Raw genomic sequence first — 9375 nt, 5'->3', positions numbered from 1 at the left:
AAGTTGGGGAGGTTAATGTGAGTGGGGGTAGGGTTTTCAGAAAGGTAGGGAATGGGCACATTCACCTGCACATCCTGGAGTGACAAAGATTCGGTCTGGAAGGTTACAGTTGGGAGGTCAAAGGTAATGCCATGGGGACCTATGGTTATGGGGGAAAAGACATGTTCGACTGGAGGAGGCAAAATGGTGGAGGAGCTCTTGAGGAATTTGGCCACTACCATCTTTTCGAAGATGAGTGGAGCCTTATGTTGGATGGGTACAGGTGCTTTAGGGGAGTGTGACCAGTGGGTGGGTGGAAATGCAGGTCAGCTCAGATGGACAACTGAAAGAGAACCTCAGGAGGCAACATTAAAAATGCTCGGGACAGTAAGGTGATTGTGATGTATGAAGGCTCCGCATGTGTGGGAGAGTGCTTGCACCAGGCTCTGAAGGGCCCTGCCACACACACTTCTCCCCCCAGAATCATTGGTGGTCCAGCTGCGTGCAGCTGAACTGCTGGTTGGGGGCTGGGGGAGGGGGTTGGGGGGGCGGGGGGATGTAAGGGAACACTCAAAGAGCCTGTCAATGAAGCTGAAAGACAACATTGCACATTATTCAGCGAAAGTGAATATATTTTCAGATTATAAGTGGCAAAATGTGCTCACCCATGCAACCACTTGTGATCAGAATTTCTTACATTTTCTAGGCCTACCATTTCTTTTAGGTGCTGCCCTGACATCCGCAGCAGGGGTGGAGACAGCCTGTGCATTAGTTGTCCCTGTTGCCTCTGATGACTTTGGCATGCATCCTCTGGAGAGCCAAGACTTTGAGCGCCCCTTTGCCTGTCATCCTGTTGGCCAGCTGCCCCCTCTGTGGTGACAGAGGGCAAGTAAAGGAGGGTCACAGACAGAGGGCACTTGGAGGGAGTGGACAGCCTCTGAGATTCCTGATTGTACATCCAGCTGCCGCTCCTCCTCCCTTTGGGTGCCAAGAGAGCCCAGTTTGACCCCTTGAGGGTAAAGAACACCTGGAAGGGACATCAAGGTGCCCCGTTTCCCTATTACATTGCCTCCGCAAGAACTCACCCATGGCTACCACAATGGAATGCAGGTCTGTGCACTTCTCCGCATTCTGCTGGACCAGGGTCTCCGTGGCATCCACCATCCTTCCCGTGGAGATCTCCATAAGTCCATATGTGGGCACCACATCAGCAGCAGAGTCAGTGGGAGACAAGCCAGAAGTGCGTAATAGTTCAGTCTAGAGGTAACGAAGGCCTGAATGAACTTCTCAGCCGAAGCTGAGCTGAGAGAGGTGCAGAGTCGGGCAATGTCACAGAGGTGGCAATAAACAATCTTAGTGATGGCGTGAATATGTGGTCAGAAGCTCATCTCCGGATCAGACATGACACCAAGTTTGTGAACAGACTAAAACAAAAATAAAAATACCTGGAAAAACTCAGCAGGTCTGATAGCATCTGCGGAGAGGAACACAGTTAACGTTTCGAGTCCGTATGACTCTTCAACAGAACTAAGGAAAAATAGAAAAGAGGTGAAATATAAGCTGTTTTAAAGGGAGGTGGGACAGGTAAAGCTGGATAGAGGGCCAGTGATAGGTGGAGATTGCCAAAAGATGTCAAACACCAGGAGAGAAATGGAAAGCAATGAAGGTGAACAAGGCAAAAGAGAGAGATGGAAATCCTGTCGGAGAGAAGAGCAATACCTATCACTGGCCCTCTATCCATCTCTACCTGTCCCACCACCCTCCACCCCCCCCCCCCCCCCCCCCCCAAAAAACCGGCTTATATTTTGCCTCTTTTCTATTTTTCCTTAGTTCTGTTGAAGAGTCATATGGACTCGAAACGTTAACTGTGTCCCTCTCCGCAGATGCTGTAAGACCTGCTGAGTTTTTCCAGGTATTTTTATTTTTGTTTTGGATTTCCAGCATCTGCAGTTTTTTGCTTTTATCTTAGTGTTTAATTGACTGCCACTTCTCTTCAAGGAATGCCTACCTTGAAGAAGTTTTACTCTTCTCTCCGACAGGACAGGTGACAATATGTTCAAGGGCTTTGGAGAGGAAAGGGAGGTTAGAAATGGGTTAGTAGTTTTCAAGGGCGGATTTCAGCGGAGAACAGTGATGATGGCAGATTAACAGAAAAGGGAAGAACACGTGAAGAGAGGGAACATGGGGATCAGAAGGGGAAATTGGGCAGTCAGCAGTAGCAGCAATAGGGTCACAGGAACAGGAGGCGGGCCTCATGGACAAGATGAGCTCAGCAGTGCCATGAGGGGAGACAGAATATGTAGAGAAAGATGTGAGTTCAGAACCAGGGTGGGGGGTGGGGGTTGGGAGGGGAGGCTTTAGAGGAAGTTTGGCGTGGGGTCGTGCTGCTGAGATGGGATGGATGTGGCAGAGGCAACTGGTCAGACAGTCTACATCTTAGCGACAAAGAGGTCCACGAGCTGCTTGCTCTTATGGTTGGTGGTGAGGACAGGGGACAGGAGTTTAAGAAGGTGGTTTGCAGTAGAGAAAAGAAGCCAGGAGTTATCTTTGCATTCTAGGATGATTCTGGAATTATGAGCAGTTTTAGATGACTACAACAGGACTCGATCATGCTTTGTGCCGTCAGTGGATGGCTAAGTCAGTTGTTTGCCATAAAGTTCAAGTCTAGACTAAGGGGACCATAAGTGAGGGCCGTACCATGGAGAATGGCCAGGGTGAGAGTAAGTAATGGGGACTAGGGCATCAGAGGTGGAGGTGAGGATTCAGTTGAGCAAACCAGTAGCTGCAGAAATATTGTGGCGAAAGGAGAACCAAAAACGAAACAATTAAGATTTTGAAATTGCTTGTAAGGGAATGAGGGAATAGTTTATTTTCCCCCAGGTATGGATATAGCAGGAGACAGGGTTGGAGTGTGGAAGGGGGATGTGGCTAGAGAGTGATGCAAGGAATTGATCAGAGATGACCTTACCTGTGATTTCTATGATGGGACTAGCAAGACCATGTGAAATGGCAAGATCAAGGGGGTGATGTGAATATGGGTTGGGGAGTTTACACTTAGGGTATATAAGAGGGCAGTGAACTCAATGAGAGAGATCATGATGGGTTGAGGTGAAAATTGAAACCACTGTGGATGAGAAGTCATTCATTAAAGAGGCGGATGGAGGAAAGCAGTGGAGATATCATGGTGAGAACATTTTTATCATACTTGAGAGGGTAGTAGAGAATGAAGGTTCTGAATGAGAGATGAAAGGGCTGGAATAAGTTGAGACGCTCAAAGGGAGAGAAAGTGCAGAGGAGTAGGGGGTCAGGCCAAGGTGTGATCTGGTGATATTCCCTTGAATATAGCATTAATGAATGGTCTAACTGAGGTGCTTAAGATGATTAAAGGAGTTGATAGTTTGGATGAAGCTATTTTCTCTGGGAGGAGGAGTCCAGAACAAAGGGATGCAACTTTAAATTGAAGCTAGCTCTTTCAGGGGTGATGTGAAGTGTTGGCATAGTCACTAGACCCGCCACAGCAAATGGTGAAAATTAAATCAATAAAGATCTGGAGTTAAAAGCCTGATGATGACCAGAGAAGGAAATCTGCTGTCCTTACCTGGTCTGGCCTACACGTGACTCTAAACCGACAGCCATGTGGTTGACTCTTAAATGCCCTCTGAATGAAAGCAATTAGGGATGGGCAATAAATGCTGACCCAGCCATTGATGCCCACATCCCATGAATATTTAAAAAAAAAACAACAGTGGAAATCTCTCGCACAAAAGTCTGTTAAAGCTACGCTAATGGAAAATTTCAAAACTAAGAATGATTGGGTTTTTGTTAGGCGTTACAAAGGCATTATTAAGCAATACAAAAACAAGGTGGGTGGATGGAGTTAATTTATAAATTAGCCCTGATCTAATTAAACAATGGGGGAGGGGGGGTGGTGCTGAATGGCCTCTTCCTGTGCCTATGTTTCTTCTTAAACACCTATTTAGTACTTGAATTTATATAGCATCAATCATGTTGAAGTGACGGAATATTTTACACAAGAAATGTTGTTATTATGGAAGTTCAGTGACTTTTATGAGGGCAAATTTTGCCCCTTTAGAATGTTAACAATGAATGAACAGAACACTGGGAATATGTACAATTGGAAGTCTCCTCCTTGAAGTCCTTACCTGGAACCCAAAATAGATGGCTAAAAGAACTATTAATATGTAAAGTCACATGAAATCTCTTACTTACAAATTCCATCTTGTAGACTCTAATCCTATGGAGCCTGAATCTATCCAGTTATCTAATCGATACCACGTATGACACTGATGCTTAATGGAACGTCTCTAAATTCCATCTTCGAATTGGCCTTAAATATTGGCTGGGAAATTGGTCTTATGCTGGAAATTGGCACAAAGTGAGCAGCGCACCTGGAATGTGTGTCTGTACACTGAGGCCTGAGGCTCACCCGAAACTGGACTTCAAGCCTAATCCATAAAATACCGGCAAGCCGTGGATACCAGTTACGCATCCTGTTACAATTTTTTGGTTGAGGGCTGCTCACATTGGCCGAGTTGGACACTGATCCATTGGGGTGGGGGGGGGCGCCTGGGGAAATATGCAGAGAGTGGACCTTTAACTGCCCGTGGTCTTACTGTGATATCAAGAGGGGTTAGCTCTTTCCCCCGGCTCCACATTAAAGTAAGCGCAAAGGAAAACTTACCTGACCTCTGTTCAGTCTTTGGCAATCTCTTTAAAGGCCACTGATTAGACCATGGTACGCTTGGAGAAACTGAATGGATAGAGGTCTAAAAGCATGTGTTACGCCCCTGATTAGTAAATTCAAGGCTCCAAAACCTAGTTTAAACCCTTAGCTTAAGCTAGGAGCCTAAGCTCTTAGCCGGCACACTTCATTCCCACAATTGGTCCTCCCAACATAAGTGTTGGCACCCAGAAATGGGCATGATGGGTACCAATTTCTCCCCCCACTGATTTTTACCAAAGGAGCAGACCTTTTGAAATACTTAAACCATATGATCATGCTAAGGATGCATCAGCCTGTTTTAGAAGGATTGTGTGTTTCTCATTCAATAGGAGATTGTAAATATATTTTACACCCGAGAAAATTAGTAAATTCTTAATAAATTTGGAAATATCTTAAACCGTAGGTGGCATCCCTCAGCACTAGTTTAATGAATTGGTGAATGCAACTGGGTGATTAAAACATCCAGCACTTTCACTGCTTATAAACATGTTAAATGGCAACTGAGGTTCAAAACAGCAGAACAAAAACATTTGCAGTTTAGGATGGATAAAATGAAAAACCTTAATCAGGTCAAACCTGATCCTTATCTTAAAATTTTCCCTTATCCTTATGTGATTACAGCAGGGAAAGCGACACAGTCGAAAAATAGCCTCACAGCGTGTAACTATGGTGATTGGCTCAATGCCAACCTGTCAACAGCCTCGGTTCAATAGTGGGCAAACAAGTTTCACACAAGTGGGTTAATGCATTTACAGCGCACTCCACCATATGGTTTCCACTCCAACATTTCCTCCCACCCCAAAAAAATTTTTTACATTGATTACATTTGCAGCTTTTGAAATTTAATCACTATCATTCCGTAACTGTGTACAGCAAGATTCCACTCTCTGTTCTAGTAGAAGTTACAAACAAGCCACTGGACCCAGCCATTATATGATGGCTTTTAACTCTAAATAGGAATATTCACATTTCCTACCTATTCCTAACTCATGTTCCCTTTTCCACCTATCCTGGAATCTGGATAATGCCAGCAGGCCAGTATTCATTGTTCAACTCTTGTTGCCTTGAGGGCATTAAGCACCAACCACAGGTTCACTGGACCATGTCCGGTCTCCAGTTTCCTATCCCTGAAGGATTTTAATGAACCAGTTGGGTTTTCTTTGATAAATCTACAGCTGGTCCATAAATAATCAAATCTTATAACTTTCCATGATGGGATTTGAACTCAGAATCTGTGGGTTGTTAATCCAGCACCATAGGCAACAGCCTACTGTCAGTTCTATGCAAGCACCCTGCTGATAAGGAAGATAAAGTGTCAATTTAACAGCCTATCTGAGCAATGGCACTTCCAATGAGGCATTGATCCCTCAGTACAAAGCTGAAGTGACCAGTGAGTGAGATCTGAACCCTGAACTCAGAAGCAAGAGTATTGTCAAGTGTAGTTCTCTCCACACAGCTGACTGTGTGATCCAATATTTTAAAGGAATACATAATAGGTCAAAGTTATGACTGGGATGGGAGCAGTGCACAGTTTAATTAGGCCAACTACTCCACAGGCTGCACCATTAGTTTAAAAGTTTAATTCACTCACCAAAAGGGCCAATTGTTTACCTTCTCTAGTGTTACTTTCACGACTCACTGGGGATAGTGCGCTGTAGTATCAAGCCCCACTCTTCCCTGAACTGCGACTAATGTGAAAAGTTTGACCAAACCACCAGATTGCCCCAATTCTACCTGACTGTTTCATTTAGGTTAACAGAATACGAGCACCAGTTTGTAAACTTGATAAAGTAAGTAACTATTTCTTGAACAAATTGTCTTTAACTGGTGACAAAAGAATGAAGTGTGAACTGCTAACCTCTAACTCAATAACTTAAATTCCACCCCTTCTTAAACCCCTATATACAAACACACACACAAGGTTAAAGTCAATGGTTCAAGGGAAGAGGAAAGATGATGGAGTCCTTGAAATATTGTCCAGGTTATGCAGTCGGTCTCTCAGCGCTGACCTGTGAAACTATCGATGACTGTTGCATGGCCTTTCAGGTGGACTCGAGGAACACCTGCAGGTACTCATTTCCAGCACAGAGAGCAACTTAGGAGCAGCTGTGGACTGCGAACAGGCTACTGTCTTCCTTCACAAGGACCTTCTTCTCAAAGCAAAAGCAAAACCAACTATTAAACAGAGTTCCAGGCACAGTTTTCTCACCCAGAGCCACAAACTACCATGTGACCCCCCTTTGTACACACTGTGAAGAGGTTTCCAGTTTTTTTACAACTACTTAGAACCATAGAATCATAGAAAAGTTACAGCACAGAAGGAGGCCATTCGGCCCATCTTGTCCCTGCCAGCCGGAGGACACCCAGGTGCCCTTTCTAATCCCACCTTCCTGCACTCGGCGCATAGCCCTGCAGCTTACAGCAATTTAGGTACAGATCCAGGTACTTTTTAAAATCTGCCTCAAAATTAATTACCTTTTTCTTGTAAATGGATGTCTCTTCCAAGAAAAGAGTTCTTGCATTAACCCTTTAAGGAACAGTGCATTTGAAAGCACAAATGCTTCCGCAGTGTTCTTAGTCCTTGAAGATAAACCACTTTCTGTGATTAAAGGGTTCATCACATTTTTAAAATTTGCCTCAGTATTAGATAAAAGTTCTTTCAAAGCACCAAATAGTTAAAAGTATGAACCATTAGTTTACCATCTCTAGGATATTTACCTGCACATACATAAAACGATGACAGCTGCTTCATCAAGCCTGCCCTATGTTCATGATGGCTGATGTATCAAGAGGAGACACATTCTACTTCTACAACCCACAGGTCTGCCCTATCACAGCCATGTAATCTCCTCAGAGAGGAAAAAAAAAATCCTAGTAAAAGAGTCAGCAGGGAAAAATGCTCTTAATAAATATTGGTAAATGTCCACAAAATCTTTCCTCCATGTGCTTTCCTGGATAAATATGGAGGAGAATATTGGGAATTGTGGAGCTGTACAAAATCCTGTTTATTCACCTGCCAAATATTCATTCACCACAAAATACCAGTTTTCAATTTTAAAGACAACAGTGGAACAGCCTTGTCTTTTATAACCCACCTTCCTTTTGCTTTATTCCCGCAGCAGTGTCATTCCTGGGAATCTTCAAACACATTCAAATGTTCCTCTGTCAACTCGGAAAGAAGAAACCGTGGTTTCGAGCTTTGAGCGACATGCCTTCATCCCACTGTACTTTTAACCTGAATTATTAATGGATTTTCACATCGATAATACTTTCTCCTTTTCCCTTTGACAACACCATCTGGCTCTGCCTGGCCCCTCACAACAGCTGGCCTCTGTTGTCATCTCCAATGCAAGGATTCAATTCCTAGCAGAGTTGCTTTTATTGCCTTCTACGTTGCTATTATTACTCATGTACATGCCACTCTGCGCTAGGCCCAAACTAGGTCCTGTGGGAAGTAGCCTATTTTGACCTGATCCAGCAATAACCACAAGGGGACAGATGATTTAAAAGGTACAGCAGGATCACTTTTTCAACCAAACCAAAAAAGCTGACAAGAGAAACGAATGAGATGCTTTACCCCCAGCCCTTGTAAGAATTATTATTTAAAAGTGAAAGTTTGTTGCCATATATGTAAGAGTATATGAGCACGACCAAGAGTATATGACCATTGTAGAATGGACAATAAAGTTAAGCTGCACAACATTTGTTTCCGAGGCACAAAATGGTCTCCTAAGTCTTCAACACGGTGCATAAGAAGCTCGGTCTCATTACCAGCGAGAGCTGCGTGGTCAACCATATTTGTTAGAGGTCTAAAAACCTGGTGTGCTGTGCTCACACCTAAAATAGGTGTTAGGTCCATTTGATGGGCAAATAAGTGGCCTACCATCTGTTGAAGGCCCCCACCGTAAGATTGATTTTCTTTGATGCAGATGGTCTCAATTTATTTTAAAGGTTTGGAGGGGTTTGTTTCTAAGATATGATTTTAAAATGCACTGGCTTGAATGTAAAACCACACTCAAACGTAGGTCACTGCCAGCCACTGCTCACCCACCCACACTCCAACCCTCCCTTCCTTCTGCATCCCTTGCCTCCCTTGCTTACTTAATCGAGAACTGATGCTCCTGCTTGTTGCTGGCCAATGGTCGATGTGTGTCAGGCCTCACCATTTAATCATAGGGATTGATCCTGGCATCCTTACCCCACACCAGAGCACTCACACCCCACTCATCCTCGTGCACCTAAATGGACATGGCTGAATTTATAGTCCAATGGCTTATTGAAGAGAAAGTAAAAAATTAAGAATACTTTTGGCAAGAGAAATCACCCATTGCCTTTCTGCGCGTATGGAACATATTTTCCAGTCAGCCCCAGTTTCCATACAAACCTTTAAAATAAATTGATCAATACCTGTTTTAGAAAGTGCAAATGCATTAGCCATTCAGGTGAGACCGGCGCAAGACAGAGATTATACCCAGATCAGTCTACCACTGCCGTTATAAACAATCATTGCCACAGATGAGATGTCATAAGGTTTTGTCTGTCTTCTTAGGTGGCTGTAAACATTTTCAAAGAAGGGCAGCAGAATTCTCCCCAGTGTCCTAGCCGATATCCATTCCACAGTCAAACATCAGTAAAATGCAGATTAACCTGGC

Source organism: Carcharodon carcharias, chromosome 16 (genome assembly GCF_017639515.1).
Source record: "Carcharodon carcharias isolate sCarCar2 chromosome 16, sCarCar2.pri, whole genome shotgun sequence".
Taxonomy (NCBI): domain Eukaryota; kingdom Metazoa; phylum Chordata; class Chondrichthyes; order Lamniformes; family Lamnidae; genus Carcharodon; species Carcharodon carcharias.
The sequence above is the reverse complement of the archived record's forward strand: the minus strand, read 5'-3'. Positions refer to the sequence as shown.